The sequence below is a fragment of the Myodes glareolus genome, chromosome 3 (assembly GCF_982192425.1).
Source record: "Myodes glareolus chromosome 3, mMyoGla1.1, whole genome shotgun sequence".
NCBI lineage: Eukaryota > Metazoa > Chordata > Mammalia > Rodentia > Cricetidae > Myodes > Myodes glareolus.
The window spans coordinates 82,216,930-82,232,354 of record NC_142028.1 but is presented as its reverse complement, the minus strand read 5'-3'; the positions used below and the strand labels follow the sequence as shown (position 1 = coordinate 82,232,354).

General features: G+C 40.7%; 1 long non-coding RNA gene, 1 other non-coding gene and 1 pseudogene across 2 annotated transcripts in view; 1 reads left to right on the top strand and 2 right to left on the bottom strand.

The window, feature by feature from the left end:
- LOC125412524 (uncharacterized) overlaps positions 1–11,669 on the top strand; it is a 40,127-nt gene extending 28,458 nt beyond the window's left edge. The window contains exons 3-4 of the long non-coding RNA XR_015000882.2: positions 894–5,388; positions 8,542–11,669. This is a non-coding gene — a long non-coding RNA (uncharacterized LOC125412524). The remainder of the gene's footprint in view (positions 1–893; positions 5,389–8,541) is intronic.
- Positions 1,719–4,004, bottom strand: LOC125412523 (dnaJ homolog subfamily B member 6-like; annotated as a pseudogene).
- A 2,939-nt stretch (positions 11,670–14,608) lies between the features above and the next one.
- Positions 14,609–14,908, bottom strand: LOC148122728 (signal recognition particle RNA). Its single transcript, XR_015737603.1, has one exon.
- Positions 14,909–15,425: the final 517 nt, after the last annotated feature.

Genomic DNA, 15,425 nt, shown 5'->3' with positions numbered 1-15,425 from the left:
GCTGCCGATAGATCCAGATGTGGAACTCTCAGCTACCTCTCCAGCACCATGTATGCCGCCATGCTTCCTGCCATCCTGATAATGGACTAATCCTCTGAATTGTAAGACAGCACAATTAAATGTTTTCCTTTATAAGAGTTGCTGTGATCATGGTGTCTTTTACAGCAATAGAACCCTAACTAAGACACCTTCCCTCTCTTGCTTCCTCTTCTTTCTTTCTATGGTGCTAGAATTGTACCAAGGGCGTTGAGCATTCTAGGCAAGCATTCTACCACTGGGCTTTATCCTCAACCATTAAAAAATTTAAATTACATTTATTTATTTATTAGTATGGATCAGGGGAATGGGTGTGCTACAGTGCACATGTGTAGGTCACAGGACAACTTGTGGGAGTTGGTTCTCTCCAGCATGAGTTTTGGGGATCAAATTCAGACCATCCAATTGGTGGCAAGTGACTTTACTAGTGAACTAATTGAACAGCCTCCTTTTAAGGTTTTTAATTAATTTATTGCAGTTTGAGACAAGATTTATCTGTATCGAGAACTAGCCTCAAACTTGTGATAATTCCCCTGCCTCCTTAGCTTCCTGATTGTTGGGGTTGCAAGCAAGCACCACTATGCCTGACTTCTTTAATTTGTATATATTTTGAGATCGGGTCTTATTAAGTTGAACTAACTCTGTCACCCATACAGGCAAGCTTTGAATTTGAAATCCTCCTGCCTCAGCCTTCCTAGTAGTTTGTTATAGTTCTATACTACCAGGTTCCTTTTTAAAATACTTTAATTTTTTTTTAAGACAGGGTTTATCTGTGTATCCCTGTAGTCCTGGAACTCACTCTGCAGATTAAAATACTTATTTTATTTAAGAATGTGTTCATGTGTGCCTCTTTGCAGGCACCTTCAGAGCTCAGAGGCATTGGATTCCCCTAGAATGGAGTTACAGGTGCTTGTGAACCCCCTGACGTGGTACGGGAACTGAACTTGAGTCCATGGAGGAGCAGTAAGTGATCTTAACCACCGAGGATTCCTCCACTCCCACCAGAGCCCTTCCTTATTTTTTTTTTAATGAAAGAATGCACCAAACACATTTACATTTGTTTTCTTTTTTAAGCAAATAACAAAGACCCAAATTGTCAGTGTTTTTAAACCTAAGCTTAACATTACCTACTTAAACAATTTTCAGAACTGACAAATTTGACAGCATCCATGCACAATGAGAAAACAGAAACGTATTACCATTGATGCAGTAATAGCGTTCATTACTAAATACTGAAAATAAGATTGAAATATTTCTGCAGAAGGTTCATCTGGCAACGTTAGCTTCACAGCAGGCTTCCACTACTCACTCACAGTTCAATGGGAAACAGACCCCTGCTGGCGTCAGAGAACAATCTCCTCCTAGCACTACTCAAGAGTCACAGGGCTCACCTCGGATTACAGATACGGTTTGTTTTGTTTTGTTTAAAGCAAAGTGCATACAGAGGTTACAACAATTTTAAAGACCAAAAAAAAAAAAAAAAGGTCCTATTTTGTGATCTCAACCACAAACTCAAAAGTCTATGACAAATAGGGGCTCCGATGAACTATTTTGTAAATACTTTAGATTAGGTACAGTTATACAGAAAGTCAAGTTCGTTTGAAATCTTCAAAAAAAGTTCCTGTTATTCCTCAAATGGTGTTTGTTATGGTTTAACATTTCTGTTAAATGCGTGCATTGAATTACTTGTTATCCAAGCATAGCAGGTGCCCCTTACTATTTATCGTCAAGAACTTTAACTGTCCATTTTCTTCAGCTTCTGTGACTGTTCTCCACAATTCTCTTTGTAGTCATTTTTTTTTTTTGCCATTAACAACTGTCTTAGTAGAAGTTGATATTGATTTGAAGTTGCCCATTCCGCTGCCACCAAATGATGCTGACGAGAATGAAGTGAGACCCCCGTGTCCTAGTGGCCGGAACGAACTGAATCCTGTATCAGAAGCAGGAAATCCACCCCCAAAAGAAGGAAATCCACTGAAGGCAAATCCACGAGCCTGAACCTCAGCTTCTATTTCTTCGGGAAGCCCTTCGGCTCCCAAAAAGTTATCAAATGGGTCTTCAAAGAAGTCAAATGAAAATGGGTCCCTTCCACCAAAAAATTCCCTGAAGACATCATCTGGATTCTGGAAAATGAAGTCAAACTCAAACGGACTGTTGAAATGACTTCCACCTCCTCCTCATTCACCATTAAATCCTTATTTTCCGTATTTGTCATAGATGTCCCACTTTTTTTTTTTTTTGCATCTGATCATATGTTATATGCCTCAGTTACTTGCTTGAATTTCCACTCTGCTGCTTCTTTATTTTCAGGATTTTTGTTCGTATACCATTTAAGTGCCTGTTTCCGATACGCCTTTTTTAAAATACATTTTTATTGATATTTATTGAACTCTACATTTTTTCTCTGCTCTCCTCCCTGCCTCTTCCCTCCCCTTTCAATCTTCCCCAAGGTCCCTATGATCCCAACTTACTCAGGAGATCTTGTCTTTTTCTACATTCTACTTCCCATGTAGATTATATCTATGAAAGTCTCTCTTAGTGTCCGTATTGTTGTCTAAGTTCTCTGGGATTGTGGTTTGTAGGCTGGCTTTCTTTGCTTTATGTTTAGAAACCACCTATGAGTTGTCTTTCTATGTCTGGCAACTTCAATCAAAATAATGCTTTCTAGTTCCATCAATTTTCCTGCAAAATTCAAGCTGTCATCATTTTTTTCTGCTGTGTAGTACTCCATTGTGTAAATGTACCACATTTTTCTTAGTCATTCTTCAGTTGGGGGCATTTAGGTTGTTTCCAGGTTCTGGCTATGACAAACAAAGCTGCTATGAACATAGTTGAGCACATGTCCTTGTGGCATGATTGAGCATCCTTTGGATATATACCCAAAAGAAGTATTACTGGGTCTTGAGGAAGGTTGTTTCCTAATTTTCTGAGAAATCGCCACACTGACATCCAAAGGGGCTGTACCAGCTTGCATTCCCACCAGCAATGCAGAAGTGTTCCCTTTTCCTCACAACCTCTCCAGCATGAGTTGTCATCAGTGTTTTTGATTTTGGCTGTTCTTGCAGGTGTAAGATGGAATCTCAGAATTGTCTTGATTTGCATTTCTCTATGACTAAGGATATTGAACATTTCCTTAAGTGTCTTTCAGCCGTTTTAGATTCCTCTGTTGAGAGTTCTCTGTTTAGGTCTGTACTCTATTTTTTTTAAATTGGATTATGTGATCTTTTGGTTTCCAATTTCTTGAGTTCTTTGTATATTTTGGAAATCAGACTTCTGTCTGATATGGGGTTAGTGAAGATGTTTTCCCATTCTGTAGGCTGTCGTTTTGTTTTGTTGACCGTGTCCTTTGCTTTATAGAAGCTTTTCAGTTTCAGGAGGTCCCATTTATTAATTGTTTCTCTCAGTGTCTGTGCTGCTGGGATTCTATTTAGGAAGTTGTTCCCCGTGCCAATGCGTTCAAGTGTACTTCCTACTTCTATAAGGTTCAGTGTGGCTGGCTTTATGTTGAGGTCTTTGATCCATTCGGACTTGAGTTTTGTGCATGGTGATAGATATGGGTCTATTTTCATTTTTCTATATGTTGATATCCAGTTATGCCAGCACCACTTGTTAAATATGCTTTCTTCTTTCCATTTGATATTTTTTGCTTCTTTATCAAAGTTCAGGTGTTCGAAGATGTATGGATTGATAATCAGTTCCACTGATATGCCTTTTTTTAAAGATTTGTTTATTAATTATGTATACAATATTCTGTCTGCATGTCTGCTACAGGTCAGAAGAGGGCACCAGACCCCATTACAGATGGTTGTGAGCCATCATGTGGTTACTGGGAATTGAACTCAGGACCTCTGGAAGAGCAATCAGTGCCCTTAACCTCTGAGCCATCTCTCCAGCCCCCAATATGCCTTTTTAATGTCCTTAGGTGAGGCATGTCTCTGCATGCCCAGAACTTCATAATAATCCACCATGTTTTAACAGATTGTTGGAACAAATCTGAGGACAAGGTGGATGGCGAGGTGGGGGCAGTTGAATGGCCAGTCTCCTTGCAGGCTCTGGCACGGCTAAGGTGTCGGTGGTGTCAGTGTCCTTTCCTTATTTTTTAACTTTTGAAACTGGCTCTCACTATGTAGTCCTGGATGGCTTAGAACTCACTATGTAGATCCGGCTATCCTTGAACCCACAGAAATCCTCGGGTCTCTGCTTCCAAAGTATTGGGATTAAAGGTGTGTGCCAACATTCCCAGATATCAAGCCCATTTTTATTTTTATTATTTATTTACTTTTTAATTAATTCTTTTTTTTTTAAAAAAAACAATTTTTCTCATTTTACATACCACTCCCTTTTGGAGTGGGGTCTACAGTCACAAGGACAAGCTGCCCGTGGTGCAAACATGCTTTTCCCACGGAGGCTTATGGACAACAGCTGGAGTAAACTCACTTCTATCTCATACACCTGGGGGGAACAGGAAACCACATTCCAAGAACAATTCTGTGTTTTTGAGGAAACTGAGGTCACAAGATTCTTATTTTCTTGGAATTTTCTCGCAAGCATTCATAATTGTTCTGACAGGATTCTTCTGTTCTTGAACCATGTTCCAACTACTAACTAGGGACAAATAGTGCTTTCCTCAAGACGTCTGCCCGAATATGATCTCAATAAATCTAAATAAATAAATAAATGATCTCAATTGCATTTAAAAATTCCTTTGCTTTTGTGGCATGTTGTAGCACTGTAATTACATTTATTATTTATCTTCAGCAACTTAGACATCTTAGATGTCAATATCTTCCCCACTAAACTACCAGGCTTTTGGGTTTAGGAGATGTGTTGGTCACCTTTCTCCAGATAGAGCAGGTTAGAGAAGTACCAGGACATGACAGTCCTGTCAGAGCCCATCGCTGTGAATCTGGTCGGAGTTCGAGCCTATTTTTGCTCCTGCAAGGTTACAACAGATTTGACCCAGGGTGTGGATGCCTATAGGGTGCTTGGCCTAGGGTGTGGTTGCTGCACATCCTGCCTAAACAACAGAATACTCAACTCAAGATATTTTAGGTATTAAAGAGGTAATTTCTGTGTTTGTTCTTTGTGTCTGGTGAAGTCTTTTGCCTCCCCACTCCCCTTTTGGAGTGGGGTATATAAAGTGAATTCTTAATTCACTGGGTTGCCCTCTTGCCTCTGTTTACTTCTTTTGTATCTCTGTTTTGTCTGCCGAACATTTCTAATCCACTCGCCTTTACCCTGGACTGTTCAAACCCATTGAGGCTGGGCCCTGACAGATGGTGCTGGATGTGTGATACAATGGTGGAGAATATAATGGATCCCGCGCATGAATATCACACCGCAGGTGTAGAGGTGAGAAGTGGGCACTCAAATAGATAATCAAAGTAGAAAAGCAGAGAGAAATATCAGGAGTAAAAAAAATTGTAAATAAAAATTTGTGGATATGGGACAAGTAAAGAGTAGAGAATTGTTTGTACACTTAATACACACACACACACACACACACACACACATATTTAGCTTGGGTATATTTTGATAGCCAGAGGAATGGGGGTGGAGCTGAAACAAAGGCAGAGATTTTTAGGTTTTGTCATTCTCCCTCTCCCACACCTGTGGGGCAACTGTGGCCATTTTTAGGTTGCTCCTAGGCTCAGAACAGGAAAAGTGGTGTGCCTGAGCCGTGGCTGACTTTGCAAGCAGCTGCCACCGCCTCTGGCCCGTCTCCGGGAGCTGCGGCCACAGCTGCAGTCTTCAGTCTACAACTGTGCCGCTCAGCTGCAGAGAGTGTACTGTACCCGCGTGGCCCAGCAGACAGCTGCTGGCCAAGATCCCTGGTTCCTGGCAGGATGGCCTAGAGGTGAAGAATGTAGCTAGCTGCCCTAGCCTAGCAGACAGATGTGGGCCATGGCTTCAGGGAGCCAAGTGTCTGTCAAAAATGGAATATGTAAAGCTGCTTTAAGGTCTTTTAGAAAGAAAGGTGACATCTCTGACTATATTTGGATCTGTTCAGATATTGGCCCCTCATATGCACAGGAACTGGCTACAGCTGCTGCTTTACAGGGAAAGATAGTTAAAGATGTTTTCTCCCAACAAAGAAATCAAGGCCCAGAGAGAAGGTGGGCTGCAGGGTCTTCTGGAAGCTGCCTTGGGTGTGGTCTTACGGGACATTAGATCAGGCAGTGTCCAATAGAGTAAGCCCAGGGACGAGGAAGGAACTGGCATTATGCTAGAGATGCAGGAGAGTGAAACGTTGGACTAATGAATGCAAATCAAAGCAAGATGCCCAAGGGAATCCTCTGCTGGGAAAGAAGCAGAGGGACCCACCTCAGGCCCCAAGTGGGGCGGTCCAGCAGTCTGTTTCCCTACAAGAAAATCCGTTCAGGACCTTTGCAGAGCACCCCGAGGCTGCGAGGGCTCATCTCAGCTCTTCCATCTACACAGTTTTAACTCTTGAAATGGGGATGAAGGCTCTCCCCACTGGGGTTTATGGGCCTTTACCAGAAGGCCCTGTAGGATTTGTATAGGGGAGAAGCAGCAACACTTTGCAAGGGTTCTTTGTTGCTCTTGGAGAAATCAAGGTTATGACTGACTCACCTAATGGAATTTCTGGGGTAAAAAACAGGCCAGAGACTTGCACAATTAATTTTACTTTCTCAAGTGCAAACTAGAAATCTAGTTAAGAGAGGTGAGAGAAGACGGATTGGTTTTGGTTCATCTGATGCCTATTGGCTACAACTCATAGGACCACAGTGACCAGAACATGCTTGTTTATAAATGGAAAAAGCTTTTCTGGTCTTCTGGATACTGGTGTGGATAGTTCAGTTAGAACAGCCGTCAATGGCCTTCAAGGTGTCCTTAAATGGAGACGATTGTACAGTTACAAGAGATTGGTCAAACTCAAAATCCTGAGCAAAGTAGTAATGAGATTTCCTGGACAGATGGAGAGGGTCATGAAAGGACATTTTGTCTATACATTGTTCTTCACTTACCGGTAAATTTTGGGGCAGAGACATTATGGTCCAAATGGGGGTATATTTATATAGCCCCCAAACAGTTACTGTTAATCAAATATTCCAACAAGGATTGTTGCTCATTCAAGGGTTAAACAAGGAGGATGAGGGAAAGATTGATCCTATCATACCTAACAAAAGGCCTCCCAGGGAAGGATTAGGGTATTTTTAGGAGAGGTCACTGAAAAGCCTGCATTCCATGCAGGCCCAATTATTTGAAAAAGTGACAAGCCTGTATGGGTAAATCAGAGGCCTCTAACAGAAGAAAAATTACAAGCTGCCTGGTGGTTAGTGTAGGAACAGCTGGATAATGGTCACATTACACCTTCCATTTCCCCTGAAAATTCTCCTATTTTTGTGATAAAACAGAAATCAGGAAAATGGAGATACAAGATTTAAGAGAGGTTAATGATACCATGCACCTGATGGGAGCGTTACAGTCTGGGTTGCCTTCTCCTACAGCCATACCAAAGGATACCTATAAAATTATTTTAGATTTAAAAGATTGTTTTTATACCAACACTTTGGCACCACAAAACTGTCAAAGATTTGCATTTAGTATTTCATCAGTTTATTTCAAAGAGCCAACGAGAAGATATCATTGGGACGTCTTGCCTCAGGGTATGGTAAACAGTGCTATTTTATGCCAGAATTTTGTGGCTCAGGCTATACAAAATGTTAGAGATCAATTTGTCTGTATTCTGTCATTTATATTTTAAATAAATGCTGATTGGTCAGTAGCCAGGCAGGAAGTATAGGCAGTAAGTATAGGGACAACCAGACAAGAAGTAGAGGCAGGTCAATGAGAACAGAAGAATTATGGGAAGAAGGAAGTCCTAGTCTGCAGCTGTGCCCCAGCCACAGAGGAAGCAAGATGTGACTGCCTTGCTGAATAAGGTACTGAGCCACAAGGCTATCATAGACAAGAATAATGGGCTAATATAAGTTATAAGAGTTAATAAGAAGCCTGAGCTAATGACCCAGTTTATAATTAATGTAGACCTCTGTGTGATTTCTTTGGGACTTAATGACTGTGGGAACCAGGCAGGATAGAAACACCGACAACATTGTATTATTCATTATATAGCTGATATCTTGCTTGTCCAAAAAATGAAGGAGTTTTGCTTGCAGTATATGGACAGCTTTAGCAGAGTCTTGCCCAGGCAGAGTTAGTTATTGTCTCTGAGAAAGTGCAAAGGCGCCCGCCTTTTCAGTATTTAAGAATATGTTGTATCCTAAAGAAATTAAACCTCAAAAATTGGAAAATGGGGAAGATAGCTTGCAAATTCTGAATGATTTTCAGAAATTATTAGGACATATTCAGTGGCCAAGATACTCTTTAAAATTTCCTATGGGAGACCTTGAGTCCTTCAGTGAGATTCGTAAGGGGAATAGTAATCCTGGTTCCCCCAGGCACCTTATAGATGCTGCTAGACAGGTACTGGAGCAGATGGAATATGAAATACAGAATAAACATGTAAATTTTTTTCTCCAGATTCCACACAAATGTGTGTTCAACATGACGGGCAAGAAGACGGCCCCCTTTCTAGTTGCACCCTGTTTCCCAGGACAAATGGCTCTCTGCACTGGACCCGGTCTCTATGCGCGGCAGGGGACCTGCCCAAGGTTATGCTGCACCTAGGAGGTGCGACGACAAGCATGTAAATTATATTAATTATGATCAACCTTGGCAAACATATATTTTACCTACAAAACTTATCTCCATGGCAGTATTATGGCAAAACAGTCCTCTTTTATGGTTCCATTTTCCTGTTCCGCCAGTCGAAATATTAAACCCTTATTTTGAAATAGTAGCTTGTTTGGTACAGAAAAACTGATTGGAATCTAGGCAATATTTTGGTAGAGAACCTAATGTGATCAATGTTCCTTATACTAAGCACTAAATTGATTATTTCAAAATAATAATTATTGAGCAATTGCATTTGCTCAATTTGTAGGTCAAATTAATAATCTTTTTCCAGCTGATCAATTGCTGCAAATTGCACAAGTACATTCTCCCCCCCCCCACAAAAACTGTAATGAAAGATTCCTTAAAGGATGCTATGCTAATTTTTACAGATGGTTTCTTCAGTGGAGGAGCAGCCTATGTTGTTGATGGTAAAGAATATGTAGGGCAAACAGATCTGGCCTCAGCTCAGATAGTTGAGCTGCCAGCTGTTGCTGGAGTGTTCCACCTTTTTGTAAGTAATGTACCTAATTTATAAACTGACAGTCACTACATTTTTAAAGCGTCTCATGTAATAGAAACAGTTTCCTGCATTGGAACTAGTAATAATCAAGTTAAAATGTTGTTCCAGCAAATTCAAGATGCCATTCATCAAAGAAAATTACCATGTTTTGTGGACCATATTAGAGAGCAAATCTTCCTGGCCTATTGACTGAAAGGAACGCTTTAGCTGATAAATTTACTCGATTGCTTTATCTCAGCTTGAGCTTGCTCTGCTATCACATGTTTTACATCATCAAAACAGTGAAAGTTTAAGAAAACAATTTGCATTAGCAAGAGAAATTGCTCGTCAGATTTTTAAGCAATTTGATAAATGCTCACAGTATTTACTTCTCTTTCATCTTGGAGTAAATCCTTGAGGCCTTCTTCCTAATCATTTATGGCAAATAGATGTTACTCGTATTACAGAATTTAGCATATTAAGATATGTGCATGTGACAATCAATACATATTCAGGTTTCTTGCTGTCCTCTGCACAAACTGGAGAAGCACTAAGCATGTGATAACTCATTGCTTAAAGTGTTTTTCATATATGGGAATTCCTAAAAATGATAAAAACAGATAGTGTATTTGGATATATTAGCAAAACATTTCAGCAGTTTTATTCCTAATGGAATATTCAACATAAAACAGGAATTCCTTATAATCCTCAAGGACAAGAAATTGTGGAGCATGCTTATGGCTCTTTGAAAACACAACTTCAAAAGGTAAAAATGGTGGTATTATACCTTCAGTTACCACATAATGCCTTAAATCATGCCCTTTTTATTCTAAATTTCTTGAATGTGGATGCCTATGAGCAATCTACCATGGATAGATTTTGGCATGAGGTCACCGAAGCGACCTTCTCTAAAGCAAAATGGAAGGACCCTTGCACTGGAATATGGAAGGGACCTGACGCTGTTCTAATATGGGGTCGAGGGCATGTTTGTGCTTTTTCACAGGAGGAGAATGAAGCCTGATGGCTTTCTCAACGTCTGGTCTGGTGTGTGAAGCAGAATAATACCAGCCCTGATGGCCCAGAAGCTGCTGAGGCCTTCCCAGAGGAGTTGGAGTGAGATTGCTTAACTCCTGCTCCTGACCCTCTGAAGTCATCAGCTTCAGTCTGAGAACAAAGGTTGTGATGAGGGTTGGTGATTCCCAGCTTCTCGGTGAACCTACTGCAAAACTTCCAGACCTTAGTGAATCTTATTTACTTTGGAGCCAGCCCAAGAATGCTGACTGCATATCTAGCCTTGTATCTACCCCATATCTTGCGGCATAGAAGTTAAGTTTGCTGGTATGGTATTCAGTCTGCTTAGGACTTGAGAACTGGGACTTCAGAAATTTTCCCTCTGGGGGAAAGAGACTTGTTAAAGCCTCTTTAATGGAACACTATTATGGAGGCAATGTGTGAGAACGAAGAGGAGTGGCGTGTAAGTTTTTGCGGCTGCTTAGAGACTGGAACTGAAATTACCTGGCGCGAGTGAGAAGGAAGCATGGAACACGCAACAAACCCGTTTAGGAGTTTATTAGAGGGGGCGTGCACAGGCCTGGGGAAGTCAGTGTGCAGAGAGAGTGAGAGAGGCGGGTGTGTGTTCAGCTTTTAAAAGCTGCCTAGCACATTCGCACAGGGAGTTGACGTGACTATATCGTACACACATGCGCCCAAGGGCTTAGCTGAATCATATGTGAATGACGCAACCACACCACACATGGGTCACATAGGGCCCTTTAACATCCCTGGAGCCATTAGGCACTTCTGCTGAGGGCTTGTCTGCACACGCACAAGTCTTTTTGTGGCTGAAATCATAACAGGGACAGTTTGAACTTACCTTCAAAAGTTAAAGGCAGCAATGAATTGGACTATAAGAGAGAAAAAAATGACTCATAGCCTACCCATCACAGAAACCTTTTCTTGTTTTTCAATTGGAATGAATTTATGAGAATTGTAACTTGACAAATTGTGTATTTATTATTAATTTTCATATAGAATATTATGGTATGGACTTGTTAATGTTTGTAACTACTTTGGCTCACAATGGAGACGTTACTTGTTAGAAAAAAGTAGAGCTTATCTGAGAAAAATTTCACATGATGTCAATGAGTCCTTCTATTTAATATGTTTAATAAGACAAATTTGGATTTTAATGCAGCTAAAAACTGTTAAAGACTCCTAGATCAATTTAAAAAGGCCATCTTATCTTGGTCATCCTCTACTCCCTTATTAGGAGATATTGTGGCCTTAGGGACATGTGTATTCACAAAGCATTATCTGCTTCCTTATGATTGTCTAGTTATTTGTGAACTCTCTCGATGGAAAGTTGTCTCAGAGGAGTACAGCATCTAGCTATGCACCCTCCTCTAGCCCTTTATTAAAAGAATATGGTAATCAATGATGGGTAAGATCTTTTTCCCTCTAGGAAACCTGAGATAGGACATGTATAATGGGATGCATGTACCAATGACAGATAAGTTTAGAAGGTGGATGAAGACAGCCTAAGCTAGGCACAGTTGTTTGTCCTGTAGCAGAAGCAAGACTTTAATAAATAAATTAAAAAGGGGAGGGGAATATGTTGGAGCTCAGGAATGTGGATTCATTCCACCTTGACCAAAGGTCAGAGAGTTTAAGACTATTCTTGCTCCTGCAAGGTTACAATAGGAGATTTGGCCCAGAGTGTGGTTGCCTACAGGATACTTGACCTAGGGTGTGGTTGCTGCATGTCTTGCCTAAACAACAGAATACTTAACTCAAGATGTTTCAGGTATTGAAGAGGTAATTTCCGTGTTTGTTCTTTGTGTCTGGTAAAGAAGTCTTTTGCCTCCCCTCTCCCCTTTTGGAGTGGGGTATATCAAGCATATGGAAAACAAACATGGGCAAATTCAGCATTCACTGGGTTGCCCTTCTGACTCTATTCTGTGTTTCTATTTCTTTTGTATCTCTGTTTTGTCTGCCTAATGTTTCTAATCCACACACGCCTACCGTAGAATGTCTGACCCCACTGAGGCTGGATGCCGACATGTCAAGGGTAGAATTTTATTGGAAGTCTCTGTCTAGTATTTATTTGCAGTACTCCCGAGCCAAGCTGTAACAGGCTAGGGGGATTTGGAACTGTAGAATAATTATATCTTGGGCTAGGGAGATGTCTCGGTGGGTAAAGGGCACTTGTTATGCATGTCCTAAAAGCCTGACATGGTGGCCCCTGTCTGTCTATTATCCTAGCACTACTACAGTAAAATGGAAAGTTGAGGCAGGAGACTTCCTCCAGAGACATGTGGGTCAGTAACCCTATAGTATACAGTGTTGGGACAAACAGCAGGGAGAGACCAAAGTAGAAAGTAAGGACCATTTCCAAGGGTGTTCTCTGATTCCATATGCATACCATTGAGAGTGTACACCTGTACACACGGAACACACATAAACCACATGCACATAAAACAAAACCTTCATATTAAAATTTATGTTCTTAGTGAATAATTTCAACAAATGCCAACAAAGTTTATTTATCTGACTGCTGGCACAATGAAAAATGAGTATCTGAATAATTCTATTATGGACTATAAATATATAGCTATCCCGTTTTTTTTTTACTGAAAATTTTGGTTAGCACTGAGGATCATCTGAATCTATGGCCTCACACAAGCATTTTACCACTGAACTATATACCCAACTCTTATTTTATTTTTTATTTTGAGATAGAGTCTTGCTAAATTGTCCAGACTGGCTCTTGAACTCTCAGCGTAGCTCAGACAAACCTTGAACTTGGAATCCTCCTGCCTCAGCCTTCTAGGAAGCTGGAGTTACAGGTCTATGTCACCAAGCCTGTTTCTAAAGTAGCTGTTGTGGTGAAAAGACAGAATAATGGGGCACTGAACACAGGACTGAAATTATAAAAATATTTCTTTGGTTTCAACTCAAAATTAAAGATAAGCTATTCATTCAAATACTTTATGTTATTGTAACTTAAAGGCAAGATCTCTGATTTTTTTCTTTAAAATCATTTATTGAACTGGGAGTAGTGGCTCAGAGGCAAAGGTCAGCCTGGTCTACATAGTGAGTTCCAGGCCAGCCAGAGCAACACGGTGAGGACTATCTTCAAACAAAAGTAAAACCAAAATCCTTATTTATTTATTTATTTATTTATTCATTTATTTATTTTTGATATAGAAGTTCATACTTTGTAGTCTGGGTTGATTTGAAACTCATCATGTATCACAGACTGGCCTCATACCCATGTTGTTCCTCCTGCCTCAGTGTCTGGATTACAAGCATGTACCTTAACACCTAGCTACTGTTTTCTTAAAAACAAAGCAAAAAAGAAAGACTATTTTCTTTGTTTTTTAATTTTTTAAATTTTTATTTACACTTTTTTGTATAAAAGTCCTCTTAAAGATCAAATGGCAATCCTTGGGAGATGCTTCATAGGTATGGCTTTCAGTCATTCTCAAGTTCCAGCCATGGGACCAAAATTAGTGTTCTGTGCCACGTTGCACAGGGTCACTGGTTTCATGTCGTGGCTTAGGAAAATACTGGCTGGCATTCTGGTTTCTGTGTAATAAGCCTTACCTTGAGCACACAGGCAAAAGGGGAAAAAGAATAGCAAAAAGGGGAAGAGGAAGCGCTTTTGTTGTTTTGAAGATAACAGACTGAAGGCAAAAGAACAGAGAGTTTCAGAAAGCTCAAGGACCACACTGTTGGCTGACTGCTGGCTTGTATGCACTATAAAACAACTCTATAAATAAAACAGAAATATATATTTCTTAATCACAACCCCATCCAAACCAAGTATCTTCTTTCAGTGTCCAAAGTATACCTTAGCATTGACAATTCACCCTAAGGGTCACAGCTGCTCTTAACGACGGAGCTAGGTGTCCTCTCGTCCTCTCCGAGGCAGAGCAGTACACCACAGCACAAGGTATCCAATTTAAAGACTAATTGTAAAGAAAATTCTTTGGGAAAAAATTTGAAAATCCATTAAGCTGAAAATCTAAAATTAATTCTACCCTCTAATAAAAAATACATAAAAGTGCATCATCAGAATAAGGAATTCTTATGCCAGTTTGTATTGCAAATTTTCCAAATAGTGCATCACACATAAACCCAATCTGAGTGTCAATTATGGATACAAACATAGGTTTTTTTTTTTTTTTTTTTTTTTTTTTGGTTTTTCGAGACAGAGTTCCTGTCCTGGAACTACCTCTTGTAGACCAGGCTGGCCTCAAACTCACAAAGATCCACCTGCCTCTGCCTCCCAAGTGCTGGGATTAAAGGCATACACCACCACTGCCTGACTTTTTTTTTTTTTCCTTCTTTTCTTTTCTTTTTTTTTTTTTTTAGAGACGGGGTCTCGCTATGTTGTCCAGGCTGGAGTGCAGTGGCTATTCACAGGCGCGATCCCACTACTGATCAGCACGGGAGTTTTGACCTGCTCCGTTTCCGACCTGGGCCGGTTCACCCCTCCTTAGGCAACCTGGTGGTCCCCCGCTCCCGGGAGGTCACCATATTGATGCCGAACTTAGTGCGGACACCCGATCGGCATAGCGCACTACAGCCCAGAACTCCTGGACTCAAGCGATCCTCCCGTCTCAGCCTCCCGAGTAGCTGGGACTACAGGCGTGCGCCACCGCGCCCGGCTTTTTTTTCCTTCTTAAAGGCAGTAATTTTTCTGAAATAGTTAATGCAACTGTTGCTAACACAATATAATAGTACTCCTGGCTTCGCATACTAACCTGGACTTCTGATCAAGTGCTGATGAGCACAGTAAGGGAGGTCACCAAACACCTCAATCCACGGTCAGTCATGGCTAGTCTTGTACCCTCCATTCTCCTTAAGAACGACTATTATAAAGATCCAAAGAAATGCTTCCAAGTTTCCGTGCGCACCAAATGACTGCTCTGTTGCTGCTGCATTGCCAGCAGAGGGAGCCCTTGCTGCAAACCTAAGGCTACCCCTACAGACTTGCGGGTGGCCAACTGCCTGTGGAAGGAGGGAACAAACAGAATAGAAGGGATCAAGTTTCAGGTAGGTTCAGGTAGGTTGGTTTTACATTGTACTGGGAATCAGGAATCTTTTCCTCCTTCTCGTTACTTTTGCTTCATTTTTTTTTCATTTTTAAACTTTTTTATTTAATTATTTTATGTAAAAAAAATGA